We start from the raw sequence: 14,331 nt of genomic DNA, 5'->3' as shown, positions 1-14,331 counted from the left end.
TGATATTTTTACCTTTGAACCGCATTTAATTTTTAACAATTTTTATCACGACGTTCAATTCTCGATTAAGACATATTTAATTTTTTATTTTTTGCTTTATTTCCGTTCTCCCGTTCAACTTAACCTCATTCTGCTTGTTCTGTTTACTTTTATTTTATTTAGTTTTGAAACCGGATTTAATGTGAAGGTCAGCAATATATTTTTATATATTTATTTTTTGTTTTAACTTAAATGTTTGTGGTGTTAAACAAATAGCCTTACCGGTAAGTCGTATCTCAACATTGTAATTCGTGTCTATGCATTGTTGTTTTTTACACTAGGGTTCCTTACTACTTTTAAAAACACGTGTAATAGTTAAAAAAAAATAAACATAATCTGAGACCATTGACTTTGTGTCCCTCCAATCTCTCAATTTGTAATTTTTTAAATATTAGAAATATGATATATCACTGTGAAATATTATCTAAAAAATTTAAAAAAACTACTATTAACTCACAGAATATCTAATTATAATTATACATAAAAAATGCACGCACAATTTTATTAACGTATGTTTTATCTACAAATGTCTTATAAACTACTTTATGGAAACTAGAATACCTTATAATAACTCTCAACATTTCTTAGAACAGCCACAAGTTTTAAAATAAAATAAATAAGTTATATAGGCGTATATGAAAATGATTATTTTTTTCCTTTTTAATTTCCTAGCATTATTTGGCATTATCGCTTTTATTCTTTAATTTAGCTTTTTATTACAAATTTTAAGGGTAAGTTATTCTAGTCTTCTATAAAGTCGTTTATTGAATTCTATTTATAGGTGAAAAAAAATGAACAAAATTGTGAATTTTTTATAGCACTATGTATTTACTTATTATGATAACTATATAATTGGTCACTTGATAGCAGTAATTTTTAATTTTTTAGATAATATTTAATAGTTATTTAATTAGCATTTTATAATAACGATAATATTCTGTTATATGCAAATTTCTTATATTAATTAAAAGAATGTAGTCCCTAAAAAAAAAAAAGATGCAAATTGGTTGTCGGTAAATCACCTAATTAAATAACTGTTTGGATAAAATAAACCTTTCCTGCAAAGGCTACCTATTACATTTTTAATAAAGCGTCTAGATAAGATAAGATATTTTTCTCAGTGTCAATAACATTAGTTTTGTTGCTTTTAACACACCAAAATATACCAAAAAGTAAAAAATTCTAAAAACAATAAATCTAATGCTTAGTTCTCTCTTAAATAAATTGAGGGAAATTAAATTATCTATGTGTTTTACATTTTCTCTGTTACTCTAATAAACTCACACTTAAAAAGATCCCAGATTATATTTATAAAATCCACTTAAAATTTGGCGTATCTCAATTAAAATAATAAAATTATACTTATACAAATCTATTTTCCAAAGCAGTAATGAACTATTTATCAAGACATTCTTGATGAAACAGATGAAACTTACTTACCATTAGAGACTACAATTATTAAACATAAACATTACTTATATATATATAAGTAGGTAGTTATCAGTATCCCCCGGTATTGCCGATATAACCGATTCACTCGTCACAAAAAGCCGGGAACACACGATGATATTATTTGTAAATGAAAGTTCAGGTAACCTTGAATTCTCTGAATTATGTCAGCACCATAAACTTAATATAATTTCAAGCATAATTATATTCCGTAAGCTAACCTAAAAACTATCACTGTTACACTGTTAAAAGACAATATTCAACCTTTATTATGATCGACTGCTATTCGACAAAGCAACGCGGATGGCAAGCTGATGTTTCTAGACGGTCGATTTCGGAGGATCGTGTTTACAGTAGGCCAACGAAATAGTCCCGCTTATTTTCATTTAACCGAGTGAAATAATTAGTTGGGGTTATATTTGACAGTGGACCAGCTTAAGTATAGTGTGTGGATTCACGGAAAGACATTGAGTACGTATTTAGTTGTTTTCTGTGTTGGAACTTCGGAGACAGACGACTGCTTAAAATTGGTCCGTATTACAGAGAAAACTACAAGGCGGAAAATTTCATTTTTACAATTTATTAATTTAAAATTTTAATATTCTTTGAGTTTTGATTTTTTTTAAATTAAAAAAATCATACCCATTTGTGTACTACTATTGTCGTCACTTATAATATTGATACAGTTTTGACCGCTATCATATTTTAGTTGCTTTTAATTATTGTATGAGGCATTGAAATCCTCAAATATTTCATATTTTTTTGTTCAATATTAATTATCTATTCGGCAATGTACCTATAACTTGATGGTTCTACAAATAATGTGTTTCAAAGAAAGTGCTTTTATAGAATTTATTATACTACGCCAAATACAGTGCCGTAAGTACCTAACAGGCAAGATTTTTGCGGCGTTGCAACGCCGCCGCGGTGACAGTACGCTGGTGTTCGAGGTTCCAGCTCGTTTATTTTAAATTTTATTTTAGTAATAGTAAGCGTGTGACGTTGGTGGGGCCTGCATCTCTTGCGCAAACATTTAAAAAAAAACTACGCAGCATTGGTATAATATTTTTCTAATGCAGAAATGTGTAAGTCCGCATAGGTTCGTAATTACATTTTTTTATGCTGTGCATTGCATATTAAAAATTAAAGCGATCTTATTTAAATAAAATATAAGAACCCTTTAAACAATCTTTAATAAAAATAAAATGTAAACATTATAAAAAAGCAGAAAAAAAAACTTTCAATAATAAACCTAACAATTAATACTTTAAATAAAAGGCTTAAAAAGACCTCCTTCTTTAGCTAAATAAAAGGTTACTTACTCTAGTATATTATAAAGCTGTTTCTTACTTCCAGTAGTTTCCGAATGGCAGGAAGAACTTGGTTTTGTAGCAACTTAAGGTATTTATTTTTCGGCGTTCAAAGTACCATATATGTTTAATATGATTTAATTTTAAGTTTTTTTTGTGGTGCATCCTCGGGCGGGATATAGAAAATCACATATCATATTTTTTTAAATTTCATGCACGTGAATTATTGACTTTTCTGTATACTTAGATTTTTCGGTTTGCGCTTTAGACGGTATAGATTTTTTTTTTAAATTGTTAATTTATGATCTCCTCATATATATGAACAGCAATAAAAATACCAGTTAGTTGTGACAACGTTGTCAATTTAAAAATGACATATCGTCGGTGAAACCAGAAAATAGTGTGTCCAAAAATGTAAATTTTACAGGCGAGCTTAAAAACTTTCGTGTTTTGACGGTAAGTTTTGAAGTCAAATTTGTCAAAACATTTTTTAGACTAATAAAAATTGAAAAAGGTTAAGTTTATAGATATTTTTTTTATAAAAGCTCTTACATATTTTTTAATAGGACATACACTTATTTCCACAAAATGTTGCTGTACATACACTTTTTTCTTTATACTTTGGCTTACTAAAAAGTTAATTCAAAATAAAACAGCATTATTACAACAAATATTTTTATTATTGCAAAAACATTAACTTAACAAAACTTAAAGTAGATGGCACTACAATAGCGTAACTTTGGTTTAAAACTAATAATAATTTAATATTGTATGCCATTCACAAATAACTTTAGTACAGTACAGCCTTGGTAAAAAACAGAACCAAAAAATTCTTTGAATAGGGATATAGCGAAGACATAGAAATTCACTAAAATAGAAGAAAACTCGTTCGCTGTAAGAGCGCCCTCCACCTCACTCCATAAGAAACAGAATCCATCTTTGGTTTTTACGTTAAATAACGTAAAATTGTGCACTGCCAATTTAGTCTTGTAGTACATAGTGCTAACATTATTTTTTGGAGCCAACAAGACAGATTGTAGGTCCATGGTGAAAATGAATTCGGTGTCATCGGCTCTCTCTTCATCTCTTGCTTTTTCTTCTCTTGCTTGGTTTTTTAGTAAAAGGTGTTGCTGATATTGCTCTTCAGAAATATTCTTGTTTTTAGATGCAACATAAACCTCACATTGATCTTTTTTCGGGTGGTACATTGAAAGATTTAATTCCTAAAACACATCGTTAAAAATCGTTCCTGAAAATGGCTTAATGTTTTCATCTTTGCAGTACTTCTCACAATAAAAGCGGTAAAGCTCTTGTTTACTAGTCCACATGGGTTCTAAATATAATTTTTGTGTAGAAGCTCGGCAATAATGGGACTCCACATTTGGTAAAGAATAAAAAAAGGATTTAAGTTTTCCTTAATGAATCTGGATGCTTCTGTTCTTCTGCTACTCATCTTTAAAAGTTTTGGATTATCTATCATTGTCTGGCGCTCTATATTCATAGTTTTCTCTTCCAATTTAAGCCAGTGTAAAGCACAGTTATGCTTTAAACCAAGGCTAGCATTAAACATTTTCTTGCAAACTCTATATTTTACCAAATCTTGCACCAAGTAGTACCTAGCAGAAAAATCTCGTCGCGATGTTTCTTTAAGACCTATCCGCCTTTTCACAGGTTCAAAATCAATAAGACCTTTCACAAACTCTTTTTTTTCTGGCCATGATTTTTTCCAAAAACTTTCAAAAGTTTCGCGTCTCTTATGTTCAGCGAGCTTTTTACATGCAAAAACATTTTTTTATTTGATATTTGGCAATTGCAAGGATTGGATAAAAATTTACCGGGTTTACTAACATTATATTTCCATTTCCCTTCCATTTTCTTTTTCCCTAAATAAGGTAATCCCAATTCTCGCTTTTTCTTATTTTCTTGATAAGAAGAATCTATTTTCTTAATAGGAAGTTTTCTTTTTTTTCTTCGTTTTCTAGACGTTTTGTTCTCCTCATCTTCATCAGTGCCTTCATTTTCCACTTCGGCTTCAACTATTTCTTTGTCAGTATTATTTTCTTTGTTCATAAAACTGATATCGTCTTCTGTCTCTGATGGTGAAAATTCGCTTTCGTCACTCTCTGTAGAAATTTCAAAATTGCCATCAGTATTTCTCTTATTCAATCCAATATCTGAAACTCCAACTTCAACCTTAGGTTTCTTGTTCTGCACGGGAGAGCTCGTAAAACAGTTTTCTTTATTTTGCTCCAAAATTTGCGCATCAGTTGTAACCAAAGTATTAGTAGCATTTTCTTCAAATGGTACATTATAATCCATACTTTCATCAAGTTTCAAGTTATCATTGTTAATAAAACTGACTATTTCTTCAACATTATTATTTGAAGCATTTATGTATATTTGGATTTCTATATTATCCTCAAATAATACATCATTTTGGAGTGCTTCATGTAATAGTCGATTTGGATCTTGTGTTTCAATTTTTAGGAGTTCCAATATTTTACGTCCGCGTGACATTATGGTAAGGACTAAAAAGAAAAGTGTGGTATACGTCAAATATGATAAACGTAAATAAAATTGAAAGATTTAACAAAAATGAAACTTAAAAAACAAAAATTAAAGTAAAATTGGAAAAATTGAAAATACAGTCTTCTCTACTCATATTAAATTGGTATTAATCAATAAAATTATTTTTGCCGACATGTTTCGAACACAGAGGTGTTCATCTTCGGGGCTATAGAAAAAGAATCAAAATTTTATAAATAAAATGGAACAGAATAATATAGCCCTGAAGATGAACACCTCTGTGTGCGAAACATGTAGGCAAAAATAATTTTATTGATTAATATCAATTCAATATAAGTAGAGAAGACTGTATTTTCAATAAAACGCTACTGAAAGTATGGGCTACTTCTTTATTCTAAGAATAAAAGATTAGAGTATTTTTGTCCTAATAAACCTTTTCCAACCATAACAACGACGATTAAAATGACCTATGAGAAAATCGTGTATATCCATTAGGATATACACGATTTATTAGGATTTTTCTTACACCGGAACTTAGCGCTATTGATCTATAGCAGTTATAGTTTGTTGGTTCCTTGTTTAGTGCAATGATGTGTGATTTCCATTCATTTCAGATCTCTATTTCCTCCTTTAATATTTTGTTCTTCAGTGTAGCTAGTATAATGAAGTGGTATTAGCGGACAAACATTTGCCAATGTTCGTAAGGAATATCAAACCAGAGTTTATTATTGTCTCGCAAATAACGAAGCACATTTTGAGCACTTAATAAAATAAATTCCTTACACTGATAATTCTTTTTATTTTTTAAAGAGCTTTTTACACCCTGTTTATAGCTCTATAAGCTTAGATCTTTTATACACCCTTGGATAGTACATTGTATGCCATTTAACATACCATAGTATGAAGTAGATAAAATATTCATTATTACCAGATTTTAGCTCATAAATGTACTAGCACATTAACCGATTAATTTTTTTTGGCACTGTTGAATAGATAATTTAATTCTGCTTACAATGATGTGTAACACGATGGGCATTTCCATTTTATATATCAAAGTTATGTTAGCTGGAGGTATAGTCCAGGTCAAAGATCTATTAGAATCTTTAATATGCCGTGAATAGTCCGTGTGCCGGTGTTGCTTCTATTGTCACATTGCATGCATGTTTAATTCGCAACATTTTATGTGGGATGAGTCATAAAGTTATATTCTAAGCGATAGTTAATCATTCCATTAAAAAAATAAATGTTTTAAACATACTTTTTTAAATTTATACATTTGGTTCGTAAAATTTGACTTCAGAAGTCCACGTACTACTTTGTTAGACGCCTGACCTCAGTTACAGCCACTCAAGCATGAAAAGTTGCACAGGTCCGGCCTTAAAATTTATTTGTATTTAAAATTTTATTATTCTGAATTTTTGGGTTTAGTTTGATAAAGCTAGAAATACAGGATAGTTGATAGCAAGATAATATTTAATTTAAAGATAAGATTTAAGTACGTAAAATCAGTTTAATCAAAAATGTTAATTTAATAAGTTAAGAGAAATTTTAATTTAATTTAATGAGTATGAGAGAATAGGTGGTACAAATTAGGCCCATTTATCCTGTGGATTAAGGCATTAAAGATTTACTTTTTGACACAAAAGGGTAAAATGTTTTGGTTTGTCTTCAAATTTTATATATTTGCTTTTTTTGGGTATTGAGATTTGTTTTTATTTAGTGGCTATAAATTATTAATGGGGATTTTGGCTGCCACATTCAATGTCCTTAATTATTGTTTTTTTTTTGATAAAAAGTCATTATGTAGTCAGAAAAGTGGAAGTTTATTTCTTTAAATAAACTTTAAAATTTAATTAAATTAAAAACCATCTATGTAGCTGTCAAGGTATAGACAGCTACATAGATGGTTTTTATGCGTGTAAAAGACACAAGTTTTACTTATAAAAAACACACTTTACATCCTGAATGTAATATTTATTAATTTGTTTGCCTTTTATTTAGTTATTGTGCATAATAGGAGAAATTAGATGAAAATTAGCACAAATAAATGATTATACTAAAAACTAAAAATCTTATACAAAACACTATATTTTAAGTATACTGGATCCTAAAACTACAGCGAGGATACTAAATACTTTTATAAATTTAACCACTCATTTGAATCTGGCCCAAAGAGTTAATACAATTTTCTAAACTCTGTTGCCGCTATGGATTCCAACTTCATCTCGCACTGAAACATATGGATACTAAAACAGATTTAAAAAGTGTACGTGAGTAGCAGAAATAATTTTTAAATTTAATTAATAATAATAAATTTACAATATTTTTTTTAAATAATTACAACTCAGATGTAAAATAGCCTTTTTTCTTTCAGTGAATTATGAAAGAAGTAGTCTTGCATTTCTGGGACAGGACAAGTGCTGCAATTACTGTAAAAAAAGAATTAAACTGGTTTTATAATGTCTCTGTAAGATAAATCATGGACAAAAAACTGTAAAAAACTAACTTTTAAACTTGTTTTCTTAATAAACACAGTGTTTTTCTTACCATAGCAAAAAGGGGTTTTTTCCCAGAGAAAGGGGCAGACTTTATTGTGTCGCCGAAGAACAAACAGGGGCAGTCTGCTGAAAAAAACAAAACTTTAAACTTGTTTTCTTAATAAAAATATGGTTATCTTACTATGGCAAAAAAGGGACTTTTTCCAGAGAATGGAGGAAGAAGCAGTCTTTATTGTGTCACTGAAGGACAAACAGGGGCTGTAAGCTGAAGAAAACAAAACTTAAAACTTGTTTTCTTAATAAAAATATGGTTTTCTTACTATGGCAAAAACAGGATTTTTTCCCAGAGAATGGAGGAAGAGGCAGACTTTATAGTGTCGCTGAATGACAACAGGGTAAACTATATAAAATTTTGCTATTTAAATATGTATATGCTACAATAACTACGACATAGGTGTACGGACTAGTTAGTGCGGCATCTGCGACACATCAAAGATTCTAATAGATCTCTGAACTGGACTTTAAGAAGATTATTCACAGGACTTAAAATCAAACGTATAATAAAAAGTATAAGTCAAATATAGAATTAAACGTATATGTAAATAGACGTTTTCTTTGGTTTTTTTGAACAAGTTATTAACGGTGAATCGTTTTGAAATGAAAGCATTGTATATTACAGTACTATGGAATGAGGCGTAGTTTACAAAATAATCAATTTTATTACTAAAAAATTTCATCACTTTCATCCGAATCAGATATTGCCAGTGTAGTTACTATAAGTTCTATGGTTTCTTCAACAAGATTATCAAGGTCACACATCTTTTGCGCTTTAATAACGTGGTTTACAGCATTTTTCCAGTTTTCTGTGGTAACGTTGTTCACCGGCGCATTCAACAGTACAACAGTTAAAAATGTCTTGAATGTTTTGCTGTACCTTTATTGATTTTAACTTGTATGTTTTAGCATTATATAGGTCACCATCAAGAAGTTTTCAGTCTTTTTTGGAATTGTTAGAAACACTATTAAATGGGATTAATAATAACAAAAAAAAATATTATGGTAGTGGACTTCAACGTTCACTTTAACACAATCCAGAATTTATGGAAAATTTGGAAGAGGTCTACATTTAGTCCTTTCCAGAAAAAAAACATAAAATTAGATCTGATGAAACTTGCGGTATGGCCTGGTTTGATGCTGGCCTAAAATCAATGCGGGAATATCTACATTTTTTAAGTAAGGTTTCTCGACAATATAATTCTCCAGCTGCTAACAGAGAACTTAAAAACCTCAGAATAATTTACAGATCAGCCATACAGCAAGCAAAGATCAAGGCTAGCGATCACTTAAATATAAATATATAAAAAAAAATTATAATTTTATATATTGAATTGATATAAAATTAAATATAAATTCTTCTGAAAATACACCGAAATTACTCTGGCAGGTTATTAAATTTAATATGGGCATTTTTAAATCAAAAGAAAACGTTAATTGTAACATAACTACTAATGAATTTAAAATTTTTTTGTCAAATATTGCTCATAACACTGTCGCAAGCATTCCTATTTCACAAAACGATTCGGTTCAAATTTTGCCATTTCTGCATGCTTCAGTCTTCTTCTCACCTGTATCTCTTTTAGAGGTCAGGGATATAATAACAAATTTAAAAAAAAAGCAAGTCGCGATAACTTCAACTTAAATGTTAAGCTTATAAAATCAATAAAAAATTTGATAATTGGTCCCTTGACCAAACTAATAAACCGATGTCTCCAAAATAACACTTTTCCACAAATATCAAAGTCAGCCAAAGTAATACCTATTTTAAAAAGGGGGACCGTAACAAACCGGAAAACTATCGGCCAATCTCATTACTGCCAACTTTTTCAAAGATTTTTGAGAGGTGCATTGCTACGCAGTTATAGTAAGTTTTTTTGAGGAAAATAATTTATTCACAGCCTGCCAGTTTGGTTTCCGAAAAATTAGGAATACAGTTATGGCAATCCTGGACCTTGTTGCTTTTGTCATGGATTCTTTTAATAACTTAAATTTTAACAGTGTCTTCTTCTATGACTTGAGCAAGGGATTTGATTGTGTGCTCCATAGTATTCTGTTGCAAAAACTTGCTAACTATAGTTTTAGTCCTGATAGTATTAGTTTTCTGGCTTCATATTTGACAGATAGGGGGCAGGTTGTGAGTGTGAATGGGGTGTCATCACCTCAAAATAATATTACCATAGGGGTTCCCCAAGGCTCAGTTTTGGGCCTCATACTTTTTTTAATCTATATAAATAACTTGCATAACAGACCGGTAAGTTCACACTTTTCGCTGATGACACAACTGTAGCATGTGCAGCTGACTCGCTGGAAGGCTGCGGAGATGGGGATAGATGCTATACAGGGTCAATTGCCGGAGTGGTTTAACAGAAACCGTCTACACTTAAACGCAGAAAAGACAAATAAGGTCATTTTCACGATGAGACAGTCGAAGATGGCCAGCACTTACAGTTAAATTTTTAGGAGTCCATTTAGACCCTCTCCTTCAATGGCATACGCACATTGACAAAGTTGCGGGAAAACTTCGAACTGTTGTATATCCTCTCCGCTGTCTTTCTAGCTGCTCTTCACCCACGGCTCTAAGAATAGCCTATTTTGGAACCTTCAATCCTGTTTCAACTTACGCCATTTTAGCATGGGGGCTTCTTTAGTCCATATAAGGCTGCGGGGCCTGATGGAATCATACCTCTGATGTTGCAGGTAGACCTCGAAATAACACTGCCTTACTTAAAGAGAGTTTTTGAGGCCAGCATTGCAATGTTCCACTAACATGGAGGACGGCAAATGTGGTCTTTATCCCAAAACCGGGCAAGAAAGACTACCATTAACCAAAGTCCTTTAGGGCAATAAGCCGGACTTCATTTCTACTAAAGACTATAAAAAGGCTTATAGACAGGTATATAACAAAGAAGATTCTACTAGAATCACCACTACATAGGAATCAGCATGCCTACATGAAAGGGAATTCGACGGAAACGGCACTTCACTCTGTAGTGAGCAAAGCTAAAAAAGCCATAGAGAACAAGGAAAGTGCGGGAGTAGAACAGTGGTGTCGGGAGACATGGCTGTCGGTCAACCCTGAAAACGCCGAGCTCATTCTCTTTACTAAGAGTCGGAATTTGACAGGCTTTAAACCTCGCATTATGGATCAGACTCGCCTAACTTTGAGACAGCAGTTCTAATATGCAGCCCTAATATGGCAATTAAGGCGAACAATAGGTACAAGATAAAGTCTAAAACCCCATGTTCGCCAGTGGCTTTATACTGCAGTCATACGACCGAGGATTTCGTTCCAGTGTGGCTGCCGTATCTCGTGGCCAGCCGTATTGCAATGCCAGATTGGAATTGCCGTACCAGACTGCAAAGACTGCTTGGGAATTACTGGAACTATGAGAACAACACCTGCGGCACCACTAAATATTCTTCTTGGGCTACCGGACCTCCCAGTCTGGATTGAGAGGGCATGGCGGCGTATAAGAGGATGAACGATAGCGGAGGGTGGCGCAATGTTCACTTAGGACAAGGCCATATAACGATTGCTCTTAGGATGTGTAAGAACATACCAATTCTGACATCCAGATGCACTACAGATAGTGGCAAACTAAGGTTAAAGAAGGGGTTTCAAGTCGAAATCCCGACAAGGGAAGAATGGTCGGCGAACAAAATTAAAGAGCCAAGTGGTTTCCAGGCCTGATACACAGATGGATCATGGATAAAAAGCACCAATTTAGCCGGAGTGTACAGGATGGAAACGAAAACAGGGAAATCCTTCCTGCTAGGGAAACACTCCACAGTTTTCCAAGCGGAGCAGTTTGCTATACTCGAAGTAGCAAACAAACGAGAGGCATTGTAAGGTAACGTGGGGATTTGATTCAGAAACCTAGGGCCAGCTCAGCGCTAGTCCAGAAATGTAGAGGCGCATTGGAAAGGCTTGCAGCACACAGGGAAGTGAGACTGAGGTGGGTCCCAGGACACCAAGCTGTCGAGGGCAATGAGCGGGCCGACGAACTGGCAAGACAAGGTTCCGTTAACCCCTTGGTAGGCCCCGAACCTTGTCTCGGTCTTAATAAAAAACAGGCATTTAATAATCTGCCAGGCACTTAATAATTGGGCCTGAAAAAAAACAAGGAAGAATTGGAGAAGGACAGAAAGATGTAGATAGGCACCAGACCATGACTGTTCTAAAGCAAGGCGACTGCTAGACAAAGACCCGACAGTCTAAACAGGCATACATATAACGCATACATATAACTACACCTTCTTGGTATAAGAGAATGCCCACTCCGTCCGAATTGCGATACAGGGGAGGAAACCTTATACCACATACTAGGTATCTGTGATATTATATATTGTGATTACTATTACTACTAAGGCTATGATATAAGAAGGCTTCAAGTCAAACTATATGTCAATGGCTAAAAGGAGTACGGTGTCACGCGGGTGTCAATATGAGTAAATATTCTGCTTACTCATTTAAACACGCAGCGGTGTCGACAGATTTTAGGCAGGCAGTAGACCTAAATTAATCTCATTAAAGATTCTGCAGGGTAGTGAGATAAATCTAAAGTATTCGATAAATTTTACAATAAGGCTCTAGTAACCAAAAATGCATTATGCTAATGCTATTTTAGACGGTGCTATTCTAGACGAGTGTTGCAGAGAGTATCTTAAGGCGATACTACATAGTAAAAGTAATCTCCGCGAACGAAGCTGTCAGCATATAATTACAATCGAACTTCAAATTCAAAACGTGCCTGCCTTACTGTAAATCTGAAGCTGTTTTTTGGAATAGATTTAGAATTGATATTATTAAAATGTATTGTGAAGCTTATATAGTAAAGAAAGGATAAATTAAAGAAAAGAAAATTTAAAGTCAAGGTCTCGAGGAGATTCAAGGGGGAACAACACGTCACACTTACCCGTCAAAGTTGTTAACCACCCCAACTCACATAATTTAAATGTTAATACAATACTCTTATAATTTAAATGTTAATAATACGTGATTCTGTCGATAGCGTCACATAAGAAGTGGCTCGGTGTGACCTTTTGTACTGTTGCTACAAAGTAAGTCTCCCAGGGTTTCGGTGAACTGGAGGAAACACCCCCCGTGTGCTTAACTTAAGAATATTGACCAAAGATGGAAATATTGATCCGATTGAGCTGAAATTTGGTATTTAGGGTTTATTTAAGATGCAATTTATAAATTTTGACAGATATTTGACATATTGAATTTTAAAGTCACATGATTTTCATAACTCTTTTGCTATTGATCCAATTATGTTGAAATTTGGTATTTGGAGTTTATTTAGGATGCAATTAATACATTTTGAAAGATATTTGACATATTGAGTTTTAAAGTCACGCGACTTTCATAACTCATTTGCTATTGATCTGATTGGGTTAAAATTTGGTATTTGGAGTTTATTTAGGATGCAATTATTGATTTTTTACAAATTTTTAAAATATTGCATTAAGGTCACGTGGCAATAAAATTTTTTTTTCCGATAGGACCCATTTTCAAAAAGGCTCATTTTATGCTAGAATTTTGTTCTAAAATCAAAATATACAAAGAAATAAGTATCCTATTTATTTCAAGTCAGTATTAACCTTTTTTAAGGGCTCTCTGAAGTAGTCCAGGCTAGCAGAATAAAATATTCAAATATCCTTATAGGTCTCTTGATAATTGACCATTTATTTTTTACATTTACATACATTTATTTAACATATAGGTATCCAACCGTTAGTCAACCAATTTAGAAGGAAAAACATAAATGTGGTGTAAAAAACGTGTTTTAATTTATGTTTTCGTCTTTTTTTCAGCTATTTGTAAATCTAACCACTTTAATGAACCCAATAATTAAATATATTTTTTTTATTATATGTAACTTCTATGCTTAATATAAGTTTTATTATTTTGCTTTGTAAATGCTATATCACTAATTACTCCAGTTGTATAGATGATACGTATATATAAATTTATAGATAATATTTTGTATTAACCTATTTTTTTTATCTTAATTAGTTAAATTCTTAGATTTGCCTTTCAAAAAAAAATCATCAGTTTGAATACATAGGCTTTAAAGAAAACTTATCTTCTCCCATAATATTGTGTCATTAATATAGATCTTGGACAATGTTTTATTATATTTTAAATCGTTTTTACCCAGAAAAAAGAAATTTCGAATTCGGAGCATATTTTAATGGAATGCTTATTTTGGTCTCTGATTTTATTCTAAAATCGAAAATTGCAAAGAAATTGGATTTCCGTTCATTTTAGGATTAAGTCGGTAATAACCTTTTTGAAAGGTATCCTGAAGTAAAACAGGATAGAAAAATAAAAAATTGAAATTTTTCCATAGGGCTCTTGATAGTTTGATATTTATGATTAATGGTTTTTTACATTTTTCCGATTCTGTGATAGCTAAAATCAATTTGTTTTAACATACGGATACCTC

The 14,331-nt window shown here is 32.0% G+C and overlaps 2 protein-coding genes across 9 annotated transcripts in view; one reads left to right on the top strand and one right to left on the bottom strand.

Annotated features, from left to right (window-relative positions):
- LOC126742655 (uncharacterized) overlaps nucleotides 1-1,620 on the bottom strand; it is an 83,522-nt gene extending 81,902 nt beyond the window's left edge. For 2 of the 5 annotated variants that reach the window (XM_050449391.1, XM_050449386.1), the window contains exon 1: nucleotides 1,480-1,612. The gene's annotated coding sequence lies outside the window, so the exon portion shown is untranslated. Of the gene's footprint in view, nucleotides 1-261; nucleotides 439-1,479 lie in introns of those variants that run through there. The other 3 variants (XM_050449389.1, XM_050449387.1, XM_050449388.1) reach the window with 3 other exon arrangements.
- The window catches only part of LOC126742663 (uncharacterized), a 222,033-nt gene that overhangs the window by 59,107 nt on the left and 148,595 nt on the right, over nucleotides 1-14,331 (top strand). The window contains exon 1 of one of the 4 annotated variants that reach the window (XR_007662631.1): nucleotides 1,825-1,959. The exons of 1 other annotated variant lie outside the window; for it this stretch is intronic. The gene's annotated coding sequence lies outside the window, so the exon portion shown is untranslated. Of the gene's footprint in view, nucleotides 1-1,824; nucleotides 1,960-2,079; nucleotides 2,588-14,331 lie in introns of those variants that run through there. 2 more of the 4 variants (XR_007662630.1, XR_007662628.1) reach the window with 2 other exon arrangements.

Source organism: Anthonomus grandis, chromosome 12 (assembly GCF_022605725.1).
Source record: "Anthonomus grandis grandis chromosome 12, icAntGran1.3, whole genome shotgun sequence".
Classification (NCBI taxonomy): Eukaryota; Metazoa; Arthropoda; class Insecta; order Coleoptera; family Curculionidae; genus Anthonomus; species Anthonomus grandis.
This window is presented reverse-complemented; position numbering and strand designations above follow the sequence as displayed.